This window comes from Schistocerca piceifrons, chromosome 2, assembly GCF_021461385.2.
Source record: "Schistocerca piceifrons isolate TAMUIC-IGC-003096 chromosome 2, iqSchPice1.1, whole genome shotgun sequence".
NCBI lineage: Eukaryota > Metazoa > Arthropoda > Insecta > Orthoptera > Acrididae > Schistocerca > Schistocerca piceifrons.
The window spans coordinates 916,240,307-916,260,889 of NC_060139.1; positions in this window are offsets into that span (position 1 = coordinate 916,240,307).

The window sequence follows — 20,583 nt, forward strand, 5'->3', positions numbered from 1 at the left end:
CCAGCTTCTCTCATGTTCACATAGCCCAATTGCCACTGGTCTGCACCGAGCGAGGTGGCGCAGTGGTTAGACACTGGACTCGCTATTCGGGAGGACGACAGTTCAATCCCGCGTCCGGCCATCCTGATTTAGGTTTTCGGTGATTTCCCTAAATCACTCCAGGCAAATGCCGGGATGGTTCCTCTGAAAGGGTACGGCCGCTTTCCTTCCCCATCCTTCCCTCATCCGATCAGACCGATGACCACGCTGTCTGGTCTCCTTCCCCAAACCAACCAACCACTGGTCTGCCTCAATGACCATATATACTTTTTCGCACTACTTGTAAGTGATTTTATATACACCACTCTGTTCCAAGGGCTGCATTTTATATTTGCTATTGAATAAAAATTTTGATATGTTGTTGGTATCATAAAATACAAAAAAATGGCTCTGAGCACTATGCGACTTAACTTCTGAGGTCATCAGTCCCCTAGAACATAGAACTACTTAAACCTAACTAACCTAAGGACACCACACACATCCATGCCCGAGGCCGGATTCGAACCTGCGACCGTAGCGGTCGCGCGGTTGCAGACTGTAGCGCTTAGAACCGCTCGCCCACCCCGACCAGCTAGAAAATACAGGTCGTAGTTGCAAGACTTCAACTTTTTTGCAAGATCGTCTGAAATGTTGTCAGTATATGGAATTTTGTACCAGGCTTTAAAACTGTTGAGTGATTGCTGTTGGCAAGCGTAAAGAATTGCTGTAATCTTATTCGTTTTTATGTAGAATATTATCAATCGGAACGGAGCTATTGCTATTGCTGGAAGCAATTTTGTAGATGCTTTGTAGTTCTGTTTGAAAGCCTAATTTGGATAATGGAACAGATATCAGGCGATGCTCCATTGACTGGAAAGCTGAATGTTTGTGGCTGTTTGGGTGCTAGGAGCTTGCAGGAATTACTGTATCAGTAGCTATGCTTTATCTGTAAATGCTAAATGCCAACCGTATGTCCACGCAGTTTATCCTCATTTACAAAATTACCATAATTCTTAACTCATTTCAGTGCACATGGTATAATGAGAATGCATAGAAACCCGATGAGCGTGGGGGACATCAGAGGAGTAATTGCGCCAAGGTGTTCACTCGTACGGTGAATTTACCTGCATACAGCAACGTGGAATGCTTGGGCGGCAGTGAACACAGTGCCGCACGATCCCGGCCTCTCAAGCGGAGGCCCATCCCTCACGGAGACGGAGGCAAGACACGTGTCATCCCGCCTAACAGTCAGCTTTTGTTCCACTCTGACTTCAGAGAATCCGCTGCACTGGCTCCTCACACGTTGTCAATCCACTTAGTGACTTCGGTAGGTTCCATTCACAGGCACAACGTACGAACTGTAGTATTCATTCCATTCCATCGCTGAATGATACAGCGACCGGTTTTCATGATTATATTAAAAATTAAACAGTCACCGTTGTAAAGTTATATTTATTTGAAAACAACGCGTTTCGCCATGGTTAGGCATCATCAGATTGTTTAAAAGCAAGAAGAAGGCTGATTGAACAACTATCCTATGAACATTATAAGACAAACTTCTGAGCTGCAGCAAAGGTTTAATCAAAACCGCAAATAATACTCACGTTAAAGCGTCAAGTGAAGTACACTGCGCCGATTGCCAGGGTTCTATGTCAGTCTCACACACACTCACGCACACACACAAAACCGTCAGGATGAAAATGGGACCATGGGGACCTAGACAAAACATTTGAGAAATCAACTGACAGCCACAACGGAAACAAGATGTAACAATCTAATAAAGGAAAGCAATGAATATTTACAAATACCTTTGTAGTGTCGTAACAGGAAGTAGAGGACAGCGTAGAGCCACACGTAAATGTTGACCTGGATGCCAAATAGCGGAGGAGTCTAACCGGCAGTGGCACTGGAATTACTAAATGGTGGATGGCCTCCTACAGCTGCGCTAATACAACGAAAGCACAATAGATGGCACTAGTAACTTAAGTTACGGAGAAGGCTAATACGGGACTGATTAACGTGTACTTAATAAGAAGGAATAAATTAGATTAAGTTAAAATGAAAATGTAATGAAAAACAAGATTTTTTAGCATGTAACATGGGCCATCGAAATCACGTGCAGAAGTGTGATACCTACTTCATAGGTCTATCAAGCGCTGAGTTCCAGCATCTGTGTTTTACAGATCTTTTTAGAGGAACAATTTCTGCAACTGTTTCGATGACCTTTACGACGAATTTTTTAAGTCTTTGGCATCGACTTCCTGCAATTTCTCCATGAATTTTGAGTGATTTTTCTGAAGCTTTTTTATTTCATATATTAGACCATATAATTAATTTCTCAATTAAGACACAGAATATTGTTTGGAACCAAAGCAAATAAGTGAAACGAATAATGATAAGGCCTAGAAATCACGAAGATAATTCACGAACTGATTTAAGGAGGCACTTCATTGTTCGTAACATATGGAGGTGTAACGGTAAAAAAAAAAAGTACGATAGAATACATTAAACGCATTCGCAATTGCGAAGATGAACATCAGCTGTGGAATGGAATGACGACAGTGAAAATTTGTGTTGGACCAGGGCTCGAAGGCGGATTTCCAGCTTATTGCGAGCGGTCGTCTTGCCGTTCGGTTATCCGTGTACGACTCAAGGCCAGACCCAAGCTTCCGTATGTCGTCAACATTGCTTGTACAAGATGTACTCGTACATCCACTATGTATGTTCTCGTACAGATGAGACATTTTACTCGAAAGTCGCTTGTCTGTTGTCGGCAGTGTCTGTGTTATTCTGAATTACTTTGCATCTTAATTCAGAATAACACAGACATTGCAGTATCGTCCGACAATATTCTGAAAGGCGCCTGTTAGAAACGTTTTTCATGTTACGTGCCAATTCACATATGAGAGTCACTTGTAGAACGCACAGACCTGACAGTCGATACTTTCGTTTGAAAGTGCAGTCTCATCTGTCGTTCTGCCACATATTTGCGAGCACTGCAATTTGTCGACCAATCAGTCTCTAGGTGGCCTAGATTCGAGTTCGGCTGGCCCTCTTGACGTGGGACACGGCACACTTCCTTCCTATAACGACTTACTAAAACTTTAGACTGTTGGTTTTATCAATAATTTTAGATGGGCCTTTCTAAATTGCAACTTCTAGGAATTCTGGTGAGTGTGTTGCTTGTCTGTACTGCATTGGCGTCGTCATTACATTTTTACATGGTTTTCTAGTAAAACTGTGTCTCCATGTGTGCAAATTTAGTCTCTTTGTCCGAGTGTGGCTTCGTCTGATTATGCAAGGATCAATATCGATCTTTCATTAAGTCATTTTTAGTATGCTGTGCTCGCTCCTGTTGCTGCCGTGAACGAAGACTACATGAGTACACGTTATGTTGACCATTAGAGGTCGTAAAACTGTAAAGTGATTTCAGGAGGAAAATAATTTATGAAAGGTATTAAATTAACTTCAATTATTATCAAAAACACAAAATTCTAGGAATAGTAAATGAGAAAACCCTCAACCAGACCATGTCGATGTACAGTACCACATATTCAGAATGAACAGAAAATTTATCCCGCAAACTCTTTAATCCCAGTAATACAAAGCAACATCAGTCGATATGCAAGCGAACACCATACGCCAGAAGCCTGCACTGGTCCATGATGTAATGCCTGCAACAAATGACAGTATGCATCATAACCCGGAAATAGAGCAATTTCAAGCAACACTTTATTTAATATTTTACTCTTACTTTGATGGATACATTACACTCACGAGGTGTGTACAGTTACTTCTGAATCACGCTGTATAATCCGTTGCACTATGAAAGCCCGCTTACTTCCTTAAGTTTCATATTAACAGTAGTAAGACCGTGCTTTTGTTCACTCATCGGTAAAATTTTAGATAAAAAAGAATATTTTCAGTGCTTTTACACCGGAGCCATAATGGCTGTCCACTCTTAGGCTAAATCATGTCCAGGAGTAAAGACTTTCACGTTGCTCACGACAATAACGTAGGCCCATTGTCCGAATGCTCAGCGGTATGGTACGGCAGTGGGTTTGACATATTTCCTGAGTGCATGGTGATTATAGTACAAGTTAGTTGAGATGATATTTGATCATCCACATAGAAGGGTTAGCTAGGCAGGAGAATATAATGCGCTATATATGGTATCCGGATCTCACATGCACTTCGTTTTCTGATCTCTCGTGCGATCGTTTGTTTCGGTGTGCTGGGGGCGTAAAAAACCATCACGTAGTTCGCTGTGTCGAGGAGTTAACGCCGTGAATCACCAGCTTCAAGACATGACGCAAGTGCTCCCAGGTGTATCCTCTCCCGGAATGCGGCTTTTGTTTTCATGAGCCCCAAACAGCTCAGTTGGCTCTCGGCGTAGGAAGTCATAAAATTTATTTCGTAACGGTCCAGCAACTTTTTAACTGCACCTCTTTACACGCGCGGTCGCCCGCCGCTCTGATTTACGGCTGTCATTTGTTTGGGAGTGGACCCGTGGACCTCGCGCAGGCTTCCGCAACGGCGAGCGTCCTTTTTGTGACGTGAAACTACACGACGCCGCTCTGCGGGTCGCCGCGGCGTTGCGCAAAAACTGGAGACGCGTCCTGCGTCACAATGGACCGTTGCGTACGTGCACATTCGCTATACACACACTTCCTGTGCATTCCAGGAGGCCACTTCTAGCACTGGGGCTACGGATAAGCAGTTAAACTGAACAATGTGAAGTACCCAGTCGCCCCTGCGTAATGCGGAATTGACCGCTAGATACCAAGAGAGGCGGACCCGACAGTATAAAAGATGGCGGGGACTGTTGTCAGCAGAAAGTCAGTAACAGTAGAATCGGTCGGTCATCAAAACTCAGACATTATATGTCGTTTGAATAACAAATCCGTCAGGGATATCTGAACCCTTCTAAAGCTCCACAGATCGACTGTTGGTGACATGGTTGTGAAGTGCAAACGCGGAAGAACAGCCGCAGCTGAATCAAGACCAAATGAACTCATGTACTGACTCATGTACTGCGTCCGAGAATCCTGGAGGCTGGTTGTAAAAAAAATCACTTTAACTCAGCGGAAGAAGTAACTCGTGAGATTCAAAGTGTTACCAGCAGCAGAGCTAGCATGTCTGTGCGTAGAGAACTATAAAGAACAGGGTCAACGGTCGAGCAACTCCTCATAAATAACACATTTCTGTAATCAGTACTAAGCAACGCTTCAGGCGGTGGAAACAGCTACGCCATTGGACAGTGGGTGACTATAAACGAGTGATTTGGAAAGATGAATGACGCTGTAACCGATGGTATTCTGATGGGAGGCTTATCGCTTGGTGAAAGTTAACTGTCAACACAGAAGTACCGAGGACGCGACGTTTTAGTATGGATGATTAGAGTGTCGTCATTTTGTTGCGCTTAAGTATATGAACACAGTTTACAGCATACTGTACCGTATACATCAGAGGAATTTTAACGACGATGACAATTTGTATCAGCACCCCAATACACTCCGACATTAAAGGAGCATCTGTGAGACAATGGTTTGCGCACAATAATTCTTCTGAAATGAACTGGCCTGTCCAAAGAACCGAACTGAACCCAAAGGAACGACAATGGGACGAGTTGTAAGGCGGAATAACCCATGAGCAAGAACGACATAAAAAGTAGATAATCACTGTCAAAAAGGGCCAAGAGAAGTTTACTGGTATCAAACTTGCCCATTAATTCGAGGAAGAAACAGCAGAGTATGTACGTTCAGAGCACAGCATTCTATGGTAGTGAGACGTGGACGCGGCCACTCCGGCCAGAGGTTGGAGTCCTCCCTCGGGCATGGGTGTGAGTGGTGTTCTTAGTATAAGTTAGTTTAAGTAGTGTGTAAGCCTATGGACCGATGACCTACCCAGTTTGGTCCCTTAGCCATTCACACATGAGACATGGACTGTGGGAAATCTGGAACAGAAGAGAACAGAAGCTTTTGAGATGTGGTCCAACAAAAGAATGTCGGAAAGTAGGTGGACTGATAGGTAAGATAAGGAATGAGGAGGTTCTTCGCAGAATAATCGAGAAAAGGAATATACGGAAAACAGTGACAAGAAAAAGGGGCAGGTTGATAGCACATCCGTTAAAACATCAGGAAATAATTTCCATGGTACTAGAGAGAGTTGTACAGGGTAAAAACTGGAAGGAAGTCAGAGACTGTAATAAATCTAGCAAATATACACGTCAAAAAGAGTTTTGAATCACCTCGGTTCAGAGAGTTCCGGAACTTGTACAGAAAATTGGAATAGAGATCATCATAAACATCATTTCCGTCCTTGCTATTGCTCACGATAACCACACATTGCGTGTTGTACCACCATACAGCGAGACCCTCAGAGGTGATGGTCCAGATTGCTGTATACACCGGTACCTCAACTACCCAGTAGCACATCCTCTTGCACTGATGCATGCCTGTATTCGTCGTGGCATACTATCCAAAAGTTTATCAAGGCACTGTTGGTCCAGATTGTTCCACTCCTCAATGGCGATCCGGCGTAGATCCCTCAGAGTGGTTGGTGAGTCACATCGTCCATAAACAGCCCTTTTCAATCCATCCTAGGCGTGTTCGATAAGGTTCGTGTCTGGAGACCAAGAGGGCCACTCTAGTCGAGAGATGACTATCGTGAGGGAAGTCATTCACAAGATGTGCACTATGGGGGCGCAAATTTTCGTCCATGAAGACGAATGCCTCGCCAGTATGCTGTCAATGTGATTGCACTATCGGTCGGAGGATGGCATTCACGCATCGTACAACCATTACGGCGCCTTCCATGATCACCAGCGGCGGAGGTCGGCCCCATATAATGCCAACCCAAAACAGCAGGGACCCTCCACCTTGCTGCACTCGCTGGACAATCTGTCTAAGGCGTTCAGCCTTATCGGGTTGCCTCCAAACACGTCTCTGACGATTGTCCAGTTGAAGGCATATGCGACACTCAACGGTGAAGAGAACGTGATGGCAATCCTGAGCGGTCAACTCGGCATGTTGTTGGGCTCATCTGTACAGCGCTGCATGGTGTCGTGGTTGCAAAGATTGATCTCGCCACGGTCGTCGGGAGTGAGGTTGCGCAACATACAGCCTATTGCGCACAGTTTGAATCGTAACACGATGTCCTGTGGCTGCACGAAAAGCGTTATTCAACATGGTCGCGTTGCTGTCAGGTTTCTTCCGAGCCATAATCCGTACATAGCGGTCATCCAATGCAGCAGTAGCCCTTGGGCGGCCTGAGCGAGGCATGTCACCCACAGATCCTGTCTCTCTGCATCTCCTCCATGTCGGAACAACATTGCTTTCGTTCACTCCCAGACGCCTGGGTACTTCCCTTGTTGAGAACCCTTCCTGGCACAAAGTAATAATGCGGACGCGATCGAACCGCGGTATTGACCGTTGTTGAATTACAGTCAACACGAGCCGTGTAACTCCTTCCTGGTGGAAGGGTGCGAGAGTGAGGTCACAATGTTCAAACTCGATGGAGAAGACAGTTGTCAGTCTCAGATACTATGTGAAATCAACCTTACCTGGAAATTTAAGGCCCAGTGCACACAAATGTGGCATGTCGTTGATATCTGCAGGAGTCCTGGTGGGGACCTCTCGTTGTTTCGAGTCACCCCTGGATAGCAAATGGAACATACAGAGGTTCAGGTGCAGTTTTCAACTTCAGCTCAGTACTCCATCTGACAAAACAGAAATATGGCACCACCTTTGTTGACTTTATAGAAGCATACGTATTATTCTAACACGAGATAAATCTTTCTCTCTGCACTCCATGAATTCAATGGTTGTTATAAAATGTTAAATTTATTTAAAGAATTCCTCATAAGCACCAAATATAAAAGTTTCTCGGTGAACTTTCAGAATAACTAAAAATAAGTAATGAGAGCAGTAATCTAGAATGGAGGTGGACTATTAACTGCATCTTGGAAAAAACATCACCTAGAAATGTGGAAAATGCACTAAATCAATCTGAAGTAAGTAATCGTGTAAAGTTAAAGCTAAAAAGTAAGGGAGTCGAAATCTAATGCTTTGCTTTCGCAGACGACATAGCGATCTTTGCCAAAAACATAAGTTCAGCCGCAGTTCAGACAGGTCACCTCGAAATGATTACTGGGAACATAGAACTAAAAAATCTACACCCTAAACGAAGTATAACTTGAATACTCAGTACTCTGTACCCATATAATTTGGATGTACTATCACGTTCAAAAATTAAAAAAGAATTTTTCAAATAAATTGATTAAATGAAGAAGTAAATGACATCAGGACCCGAAATACTTTTAGAGTACCAACCCCCCAAAAACATCTACAATAAAAGATCAGTTTCCATAAATGCAAAAATCAGGCATCATATCACTGTAATGAGATTTCAGGCAATCTACACAGCAGAATGCTTAATTCTATTATGAGGAGTAGAAACGGAGAGAATACATAAAAGTAGAGAAAAGATCGGCGAAAACTTCTGGGACCGAAACAAATGAAAAAAAGAGTAGGAAAGTTCAGAAACTTTTAAACACAAATCGGAGAAGTATGGTTTTCTTTGGACACACAAACAGACTGGATCAAGACAAACCAGTTACACAAAGTTTTACAGACGATTTTTTATGTACCACTGTCCGGGAACGTAGAACACACATCGCTCATTGCCTTTATTAACCATGCATGTCTGGAACTGTCGGTTACACTTATCTTGCACTTTTCGTTTTTTTTCCAAACTAGCTATGTTGATTAATAATCGCAAGTCCAACAGGGGTACTTTGTGTCATTGCAGCACACGACCTAAACGTGCAACAAATAAAAACAGGTGAACACTGTTTACCTACGACAATTTGGCAGTTTGGTGCTTATCGGTAGAGGTCGGAAGTTATCGCCGTTGAAACAGTTGTCAACCTATGCATTTGAGTGCACCGTGACTCATAGTGAGTGAGCATGAGCGGTGATACGTCATCCACGACGTCTATGACGCGTCGGCAACGATAGCCAGTTCACGATGAACTTTGGTACTGCTGCTTCAAATGAAGACGAAAAATCATTTATTTAGATTACGTAGGCCAACCTATATCCTCATATATTGCAGTGTCCAATTATTTGGTCGTGTGTCACTAACGGCATTGGCTCGCCATCCCTGACCTAGACGAAATGAATGTTTCTGAGAAGATCCAAAATAAAGAAAACTTCGCAACCGGAATTAATGTCTTCGAGTATTTTGAAGACAAAGATAAACAAAAAAGCAGATGAATGTTTAGGGAGGAATAAACATTAGAGTGAAGAAATAACTAAATATTTCGAAGAAAGAAAAAAGAAACAACACCGAAACAAGTCGGACATCTCCGAAAGAAGAGACGCCATTTTTGATTCAGCTGTCACAATGAATTAAACTCAGACATTGGTTGCAAATGGCTATTCATGTAAATCAGTGGGGAAAGTTGAAAATTTGTGCCAGATCGAGATTCGAACCTGGGTCTTCTGCTTAGTAGGCAGTAAGCGATCTAGGCACAGCGATCATCACTATAGCACGGACTACCCAAGCACGCCTCCCGTCAGAATCAAAGTCCCAACTTATCGTCACACTACGAATGTAGTGCCTCATTCCCCATTGTCTCACGGCATTTCGTCAATTCCTGTAAGAGTTGGAGCCTGGTGTGCATCCGCACTGAAGGGATTATAAGCCGTCATCGCCTTAATTGTACATATGTTGTGTCTGTTCTTTCGGACATGGCCTCCCATCACACCCAAATTCCCAACGTAACCACACGCTACGAATATAGTGCCCTTTGTCCGAAAAAGTGAATACCACATATAGAAGATGAACATTAATAAAGCGGAGAAACTGCAGGGACCGTATCCTGACTGGAAATGGAGGAGAAAATGGTCCTACGAGAGTCTGTCCAGAAATGCATCACTGGAATGGTCGATGGAGCTGACTAATGACAGTTCTTCTGACCATTTTCCGTGTGGTTCTTGCGACTTGCAGGCCGCGTGATGGACGCAGCGTAGTGTTATCAGTGGAGTGGTCCTGTATTCATGTCGGAACAAGGCGAAATGATGTTTGTCTACAGTCAAGTAGCTGGAAAAGGTTGAGAAGCAGCACAGCTATACCAAAACAAGAACCCTCAAAGGCATCAATCAAATCCCACAATCCTTTTTGTGTTCATGGGGTTTTGAGACAGATGTACATGCAGGGAAGTGGTGGACTATGTGTACACAAGATTTGGCGGTCATGGTTCTACAGGACCTTGAGACGAACCATAGTACAAGCTCCAGTCAAGTGGTCCACCAACAATGTGTAAGCCAAAGTACATTTATGCGATCACACAAGTGCCCAAAAAGACCTTGGAATGTTGTGTGATGTGGTTTTTGTCTGTGAGCGACTTGTTTAGGTACAGCTGTGCTGCCTCCTGACACTTTCCATCTGCGCCACACAGAAACACCAAACGGCGTGTTCATGACATGGATACCAGACTATAGTGCTTGCTGATTACAGTACTCTACATCAAGCACACTGCCTACAACACACAAGAAATATACAGCACATGGGCAGAGGAACTTAAATTTGTCAACACCTTCTACTGTGGCAATGATGCATTTCCAGACACATGTTCATAGGACCCAGGAATCGGTCCCTGCAGTCTGTCGGTTTTATTACTGTTCATCCTGTATATAATTACGGCGAAAACGGTCAACGATCTCTGCAGTGCGGAAGAAAACAGGCTCAAACTGTTACAGGAGTGCCGCGCGGAGTGGCCGCGCGGTTTGGGGCGTCCTGTCACGGACTGCGTGGCCCCTCCCGCCGGAGGTTTGAGTCCTGCCTCGGGCATGGGTGTGTGTGTTGTTCTTAGCATAAGTTAGTTGGGACCGATGACCTAAGCAGTTTGGTCCCTTAGGAATTCACACACATCTGAACATCTCACAGGAATCGGGTAAATGCCGCGAGTAATGAGAAAAATGGGCAATAAGCACTACATTCGTAGTGTGTGGATAAGTTGAGAATTTCGCTCAGACGGGAGGCGTGTTAGGGTCGAGTCGGCGCAGAATACTGTGGCCAGTAGATGAGCAGTCGGCACAGCACGTGTAGGGAGAGCAATAGTGCTGCAGGTTATGGGCAGACGCTGTAGGGAAATGCATTGGGGGGGGGGGGGGGGGGGGGAGATGGGAGGGGGCGATGCTGTTATAAACAAAAGCCTATGCTCACATGTTTTGTAAATATTATATGGAATCCTTCCACGCCCACACTTGAATGATGACCATTAAGAAAGGTGTACTGCCACCTCTGCTTTGGTTACTATCTAAAAAGAACTCAGCTGAAAATGCAGAGATTTATTTTCGCTTGGCTTGTTAACCTTTTGTAACTTTAAGAGAAGCGTCATGGTGGCGAATTTTGTGTGGAACTTACACATTTCTCTAGCCGCCACGTTAAAATCTGCTTCTTTTCCTAAAACACAGCGGAGTCTACACAGTGTCGTCTCACTAACATGTTGTGCAGATGCATGTGGTTCTTTAAGTGAGGAGCTGAGGAAGAGTAAGGTAATTAGCTTATGAACAAGGGCACCCTTGGTACAAAACGAACGTGTAATGTCTTCACTCGTAGCATTTCTCGTGTCACCAGCAATCGATGGCCCCTAAAAAGTACAGTCTTTCATCGGTAAGGTCAGTAGTCAGTGGAAAATCGCGGTAGATAATGACGTTTCGCATAATAACAATATGGAGAAATCGGGTTACCTTCCATTCGGAAAGTGGATGCACTCAGCAACTGTATGTGACTTACAAATTACAGAGTGGAGCAATCAGTCATCCTTTTTAGATTTTTTCGTTTTTTGGAATTTTTAGATTTTTTTAGATTTGAAAAATAAAAAAATGATTGCTGCACTCTGAAATTTATAAATACGGAGAAATACTCTCCTTTTGCATGCATCATTTGCCAAAATATCTTTTTGATATCCCAAACCGTTTATGAAATATGATGAATGTTTTACATATTTCACTCTGGCTTAATCGCTGGCGCGGTGCGATCGCAAGTGAGTGTACTATATCAGATCAATTTACTCGAAATTGGTGACAGATAGACCTCCACTCAATTCTAATGAAAAATTCTGTATCTTAGCTGAATTTCATGTATAGATAGCAACATATAACGTAACATGCACCAAACGCAAAATCATAGCGACCCCTATTTTTCATTGCAAACTTATTCGAATTTCGCGCTCTCTTTCTTCCATGTAAATATCACGATACCAATGACCATTATCGAAATGATGGGCTCATCATCATGCGACCTATAACGCAAAAACGAACTTTTTTACAGAATAGTTCCTGTAAAATCGTTTGGAAAAGACTGCAGGGCGTTCGCCTCGATCCTGTCATCGCCGACCGGCCGAAAGGTGACACAGTGCCGACATCCCTTCCTAACAAATGATTGTACTCGTCCAGTGTTTTGGACGAAAACTAGTCACTGCTCATCGTCCACCCTATCCTGTGCGGACCCTAGCCCATGCAGTTCCGATGACCACTATGATTGGCCCTAGTACAAGCTCCAGGACAGTGGCCCAGTGGTCACCGTAACTGCGTAACCCTAGCATGTCTCCCGTCAGTCCCTAATTCTCAATTCATCCACGTACACTTATGTGTATCCTGCCTGAAAACCGATACTGTACCTATCACCAGCAACCCAATGAAGGCCACTTTGAACATCTGTTGTGACTTGGAATAATACGGCTCTGTATTGTGTTCTGGGGTGATTTGTTGTCATTGCACGCACTTCGTCCATTTCCGTACACATGCTCATAGAACATTTTCCCCTCCATTCCCAGTCGGGAATACGTCCTTGTGGTTCCTCGGTTTCATTACGTCGCCATGTATAATATATCTGCGTTTCTTTCAGTGAAAGATCACTTGATTGTCATCACATACAGTAACGTGTTTACATATTGTCTTCCTGGTTGGGTCCCCACAGTGGTATTTTATCATTTCTCCATATTCTTATCAATTTATTGACTGAGATTAGAAGTAGTTCGGGAGACATGCTTTAAACTCTGGTTTGTGATTATCTCTGACTATAATCGCTTTTTAGTGTCTACGATGTTTCTGTTATTGGTATAAAGTCTCAATATAGCTTGGACAGCCTTTCGGCATTATTTCCAATAAATTCTAATTTTCTACACGAACAAAGGCTCTTTATAAATCCATTAGAGTTAGATGAGTCTCGTAGTTGAATTGCGGACTTTTTTTACCAGTTTTATTGCGAAAAAATTGTCTCAAATAAATAATTAAGCACACACACACACACACACACACAACTGGAAAACCCTTCCAAATATTTTCAGTTGTGGTACCCCCTCTACTTACTCCACTCCCAGCTTACTATGATGGAACAAACAAGAGAATGAAGTCCTACAACAGCCCGGTCAACACTGACGTGTAAAGAATAAAAGACGAAAAAAGATACGATGAGTGTTTTAGGAGGTTTGTTTATTCTTCGATCGAAATAGCTTCGGAGATATATCGCAGCCTTTGATTTCTTATTTCTGCATACATTTTTGTAAGCTGTATTTAAGAGAATAATACCTATGTAATTACTGGGATGATATGCACTGAATACATCTAATTATACATTTTAATAGCCTCCTTCGCTAACTCATTGGCTTCCAATTCACTCAGTTTTTTTATGTAATTATAATAAACTCGTCTAGGAACGCTACAGCTAAGATTGAGAAACATGAAGCTGAACTGTCTTGTGATTTAAATGAAGGTGATATTATTCCACCGAAGTATCAATCTTATCAAGAAAATCCTGTTGCTCCCCTTATGCTCTGCAAGCTTCATCTTGCGAAGCCAGTTTCTAGCTTAAAGCCTAAGCATCAATTAGTACATCATAAATAAGTGTATGTGAATCAATACTATATCTCTCTTACTAATCTCAAAAGCTTGAATTAGATCTCATGGATACCTGTACTAATATAAATAAGTGTTAATCTGGGCCTTAAAAAACAAATAGAATAGCATGTGGTTTCATTATGTGCGGGTGTTTATATTGACAGTATCGTTAAGGTTGTCATCGAGATTAGCATCTCTGTGTGGTAAAGGGGTCGCCATGAATGGTGTTTCTACTTCCTTGAGATACTGGAAATAGGTATGAGTAATTAAGGTAATTCTGACTTATTGTTCCGTCTCAGTTGCACACTTTTAGTTAGGTTACACGTTTCTATCACTCTGGGTCATCTTCAGATCTAAATAGTTGCGTCAGCAACCCATCTTGTCTACTGAGCACCACGTATCAGAGCACTACATCCGAAACCCAGACTGTGGACAAACAGAACATTTGGAAGACTCTAGGAAGTTTTAGCAGCAAGTTTTACGCAGGTACAGTTAGCAGTGTTCCGTACTGCCGTCCATTCACACCAAATATTGCAAACGAACAGGCCGACGACAGAGTGTATTCCCAGGCAACTCGCGTTGTGGGACCCCTTGTGTGTCCGACCTACGCACCGCGGACCGCATACATTAGGCTCTTATGATTGTTCACAAGGAGCGCCCACTCTGCATGAACGTCACGTGCGACTGAGCGCAATTGGCTCTGCCTCCAACATAGTCACCACTCGTCGTGTGCAGGTGCTCACTGATGAGGAACAATAAATCATTACATACGGCACACACATTACAGGGGGTGAATAACTTTATATCGGAAATATTGTTAACTGTTGGCTAGTTTTAGTGTAGCTCCTGACAGTAACGGAAGAATCGTGTGTTTGAAGCTCATGAGTTGTTCAATGGATGCAGCTATTTTTCCTAATGTCCATAGCTTAGTTACTTGAAGCTAATATGAGTCCGCAATTTTTAAGTGGTTGGGAACATGCGAACCATCTCTACACAGGTGGTTTAAGTACTTCAGCGCGTCTCGTGACTGACAGACAATTCACAGTGGCCACTTACCAACTCCCTCCGGAAGCCTCGGTACTTACAGCGGAGCTCACTGAAATACTAGACGTCAATATGCTGACCGCATAGATAAAGATGCAGTAATTATTCTGACATACTCTCGATCAGCATTATTGCTCATACGGAATCACGTCGTCAGTAATACCAGCTACTTGGTGTACCAGGTTATAGACCGCATTTCAGAAGTACAGCATTGTAACAAGATATTCACCACGCCGTGGTTAAAGGGGCAAAGAAATTGTTGGGGCCCTCGGTAAGCATGTCACCCACCTCAGCACAAAGACGTAAAAACGTGTTCCTTACACAGACGTTTTCTGTGGTGTCACCGCCAGTCACCACACTTGCTAGGTGGTAGCTTTAAATCGGCCGCGGTCCGTTAGTACATGTCGGATCCGCGTGTCGCCACTGTCAGTGATCGCAGACCGAGCGCCACCACACGGCAGGTCTCGAGAGACTTACTAGCACTCGCCCCAGTTGTACGGACGACTTAGCTAGCGATGCAACACTGACGAAGCCTCGTTTATTTGCAAAGAAGATAGTTAGAATAGCCTTCAGCTAAGTCAATGGCTACGACCTAGCAAGGCGCCATAGCAATTGATACTTATCGTATGAAGCATGACTCATTAAGAACGATGTATACAAATGACGGATTAAAGTTAAGTATTCTAGAAGCTACGTATTTTTCTTTATAGCATTCATTACGTATCCTGTTTCAGACCTCACGCCATCCTGCGTGAGCTTATAGAGTGCATTTCGGTCTCCTCAAACCACACTGTGTCGGCACTTCTGTCGACACATCATTTTCAATGCGTGGGGCAGCAGATCGCAATCTTGTGGAAAAATAAGTGGCGCTTATCGTACCATCAAAGAGAAAGACATTATACAGCTCTCCTACGCACGACTGTGGTACAACTAACTTGATGTGTACCACAGAAAGCTGAAGGTCGCCATGTTCCACGTCGATTTCAACGACACACGGTTGCGACTGCACCTCTATCCCTCTATTAGCTACAGCTGTAATGTGACGCTGAGGACGATATCGACCACAATATTTTCGGATGCCCACTGCAGTACCATGCGACAGCCGAATTTTTGCATTGCTTCTCAAATAACAACTTCCCATGAGTATGACGACACTACCGGAGCACATATGTCACTATACGTTGGTACCTCAACATATACCAACTTCAGTGTGCTACTTTTTTGTCCTCTGTGTCTAACACTCTTCCCGCAGACAGTCATATAATTTATTACCGAATGTTTTCTGCATGGTCTTAACTATAAATGGATTACACCTGTCAATATAGACAAACCGTTTTGCTTCCACCTGTCCACTCTTCAACACCTGACGTGTTGCCCACTTTAAAATAGCTTTAATAACCTGCTGTTGCCAAATGTACTTGCAGGTACTAACCAACCGAAAATCATACCACTCCTAATAGGTATTATTATTAGTCTGCAAGTGATGGAAATACTGATGTAGTGTCGTTCAATACGTTCTATTCAGACACCAATAAAAATATCTGCACCTTACCTCTAACATCTTGTATAGACATTTGTGTAACTTTCTGGTGGCTCAACTCATCGTGATTTGATATATATAAAACTAACGTAAATATTCTGTTCGATCTTCGGGTTCACGTGTGTATGTCATTTATATGACTGGATACGCCTTTTAATCCGTAACATGGCATGTGTTGAAAACTGGCGGAGTGGATCGTGTCCAAATGACACAATTATATAAAAATATAAAAACTCTTGGCTGCTATATTTTATTGACTTTTCACAACGGCCATCTGTGGAGCCGTCATCACAGAAACACAACAGCCGTTTGTGGTTACGACCGTGCAGTGAACTTTATCAAATGTACCTGTCGTTGGATTCATTGAGCGTAGCTACACCCCCTCCTCGTCGTTATATTCGTTGTCAAGGATACGATTTCACGGGTGTATTTCCACGTGTTCATCCGAGTTATTGTTTCCAGTTTACGCTTAACACTCCGACGATCGATCTAGTCTCCTCTTCGGGTGCTGCGGCTTGCGATATACAGGTTGACTCCGTGTTGATGTTATACTATTCAGACATGAAGAAGAGGATGTTTATCAATTTGAGGTAAGGGAACCTTGTCTGGAGACGACCAAGTCGAAAATTATAAGTGAAAATCGTTCCGATACCTCTAGGTTGGTGCACAAGTTCGTGGAGTTATTGTTTTGCAAGTTGGTATTCAGGTTGCTACGGGTTTATTTGGTGGTTGTTATTTTTTGTTTGTAGTGCACTATTACTGTTTCAGTTTACAGCGCTGGGCAAGAAAATGTTCTTATCGTTTTAAGGACGATCGTTTTGACGTTAGCGACTCTTCACGCGCAGGAAGACCACCAGGCTTTGATGAAGATCGTTTAAACACATTAATATGACATGATTCACGTCAAGAAACTCGAACTGTCATATGTTGTAAACTGTAATCATTCCACCATCGTGCGACATTTGAATGGATCAGGGAAGATTAAAAAATCGGCTGTGTGAGTATACCACATGCTCTAAGCCAAAATCACAAAAATCAGCCGGCGGACACAGGTGCATCTCTGCTTGGTCGCCATCAATTGGCTCGTAAACGACGCCTACCACATCCAACCTGTATAGTTGCTGGTGACGAAAAATGGTGTCTTTATGCTAACGTAAGCAAAAGAAAGGAGTGATTGAGCCCAAACAAAGCAGTAACTACGCGTACAAAGACCTGCGAAGATAATTTTATATGTCTGCTGTCTCGAATGCTTTCCCGGCATGTAACCATCACTGCTGACATTTATTGTCAACAGCTAAGATGTCATGTAGACGCAGTCAAAGAGCAACGACCAGGAAGACTGTGTCAAGTGATGCTACTCCACGATAACGCCCTACCTCATTCTGCTAGACTGAAAAAAAAAAGGAGTTGGCTTGGGATGTAATTTCGCACCCATCTTTTTCGCCGATCTTTTGCCCCCAGATTTTCACCTTTTCCTCTCCATCCACCAACGTTCAAGGAACTCCCTTTCCGGATGAAAACGCGCTCCTAACATGGCTCGACAAGTTCTTAATCTCAAAACCACGTGGTTTCTGCAGTCGCTGAATCGGAAACTTACCCCAGTGATGACAGACTGTTGTAAATAGTGAAGAGGCATATGCTGCTGATGGCTGTAGCCTTCATTATGAACATATGTTCTATTTATTAAGCTTTTGGAAAGACGCCACGAAAATTCACACCAACCCAATATTATTGTACCAAATAAGGAAAAAAAGTCCAGTAAACGTGGGCTCTGAAGTCCGTACGAGTTTATTCATCGTTGCTGCTCTCTTCTACTGAACAAGTCCTTATTGCTGCTAAGGTATGTCACTTAGAGCCCATGTTTACTGCAGATTTTTTTTCTTCTTTTGGTCCATACTACCTACTCCCAAAACATGGGAAACAAATGGCTTGCAGCAGAAAAGATGCACTGCCAGAGGTATCTGACCGCTCCAGACTCCTTTTATGGTCTTTGGTATTTTTTTTTCATAGCCCGTATTGTTATTTCGTGAAGTAATGGTCGGCGAGATCTTAATAAATTGAGTCTCGACCCAGAGCATTGTTTAAACTGAATCCTCCATTTGTGATGATAGTGTTTTTCGACATTTTTACTTCGATAGATTCCTTAACTAGGCTGTCCCAGAAGCTTGCCAATTACACCACATACTGGTGTCATCAATATGTAATTTCCTGATTATTTTCGAGCAAATGCTTGGCGACAGCTGGAAAGCTTGGTTGTTCTAGTGGGGTGTGTCGCCGATGTTCCCTGCAACTGTGCTTGACTGTTAGAGTAAACGGAAATGGAAATGAGCGTTTGGCATCATTGGCCGGGAGGCCGCTTACGGGGCAGGTCCGGCCGCCTTGGTGCAGGTCTTATTACATTCGACGCCACATTGGGCGACCTGCGCGCCAGATGGGGATGAAATGATGATGAAGACAGCACAACGCCCAGTCCCTGAGCGGAGAAAATCCCCGAACCAGCCGGAAACCGAACCTGGGCCCGTAGGACGGCAATTCGCCATGCTGACCACTCAGCTATCGGGCCGGACACTGTTACAGTAATCAGACCCACGTAAGACAACGCACATTCGCATACAATATGCTACACACCCGGGCTTTCGGAGAATGTATTTTATCTTTATTCTCGAGAGTGAAATACATTAAAACCACCAGGCATATCAGCTGTCACTAAGGACTGCCTCCATATAATCACGAAATCACTTATGAAGAGACCAGTATCATCATGCAGAACTCAAAGTTTGTGGTGCAGTCAGAGGGAGAAAAAGAGTTTACAAACAGGATAGCATCCTTTTGTCTGGACAGATCATGACGCTGGGGGGTCGGTGGGACCCGGGACACATAGCAGGAGACGGTCCAGTCTCATACGCAAAATAAGGTTCACTGTTAGTTCATCTGCCATTACAAAGTGAAACCATGAACAGTCGCGTATGAAGTGCCTTTGATTTGTGCATTAAAGCTTTATTTTCAATGGTAACAATAAATGCAGATAACAATAACTACAGGTTTATACGGTTACTTTTATGTGGCAGTTCCTCATCCGTATGTATACTAGAGACGTCTAATGGATGTGACTGTTTTAAGCGACTGTTCGGTAATCCTGTAATCTAACAGTAGCGGGTCTTTGCATCTGTTTATGCACAGTAAAAATGTTTATGTTGAGTGTCAGGTGCCTTGATCAGTTGTCGATGCCGTTCATGTTTTTTCTGCATTTCGCTGCGTTTTACTTGCATCAGGACTTTTCTGCATACAGCAGCGACATGGAACTATTGGCGTGGTCGTCTAGGTCATTTATTTACGAGGTGAATCAGTGCCCCTATCGATGCCGTTTTATGCAACCTGGTCTTCAAAAACACCGCTAGAGTTTTTCATAGTTTCTCGCTCGCTATGCGCAAACTGTTGTTCGTAGCACTCCCTCCTACCACTGTAAAAAATTACTGACTACACGAACTATTCCCGATATTCGATTTTTTTTGGTATCTATTCATTGGGCCATTACGCGACCATCATAATTGGCTGTTTCGTTAATATTGTAAATTTAAACGTGCCTCTCAGAGTAAAGAAAGAAAAATTACTGTTTTAAGTGTTACGCGAAAACAAATTACACCGACAGTTCGAATCAAACTTAAGCCTTGGTTTCGCAGTCAAAAGGACTGGCGAACAGAACAATGCAATTCTTTATTTTGTGCTATTAAAATCCACAAAATTGTTTGGTAAAATTCACAGAACATCAGTTTTACAGTCTGTAAGTGCTCGACTAAGCCGCTGGCGTAATGAGGCCAGTCAAAGAAGATAAAAAAAATAGCCGCTTGTGTACATTTTTCTTGGATAACCCGAAAACTGCGACCTAAAGCGAAAACGTATCCCGCTACAAAATTTAACTTGATTAAATTTCCCGCGAAACGGTTCTGTTCATTTTTTTCTGTAAGACTAACAATTTGCGCGTAGCGAGTGAGAGAACATGAAAATCTAGCGTATGGGTTCTGTAGGCAGGATATAGCATAGCGGGTTGCATGGAACGAAATCAGTAGGGGC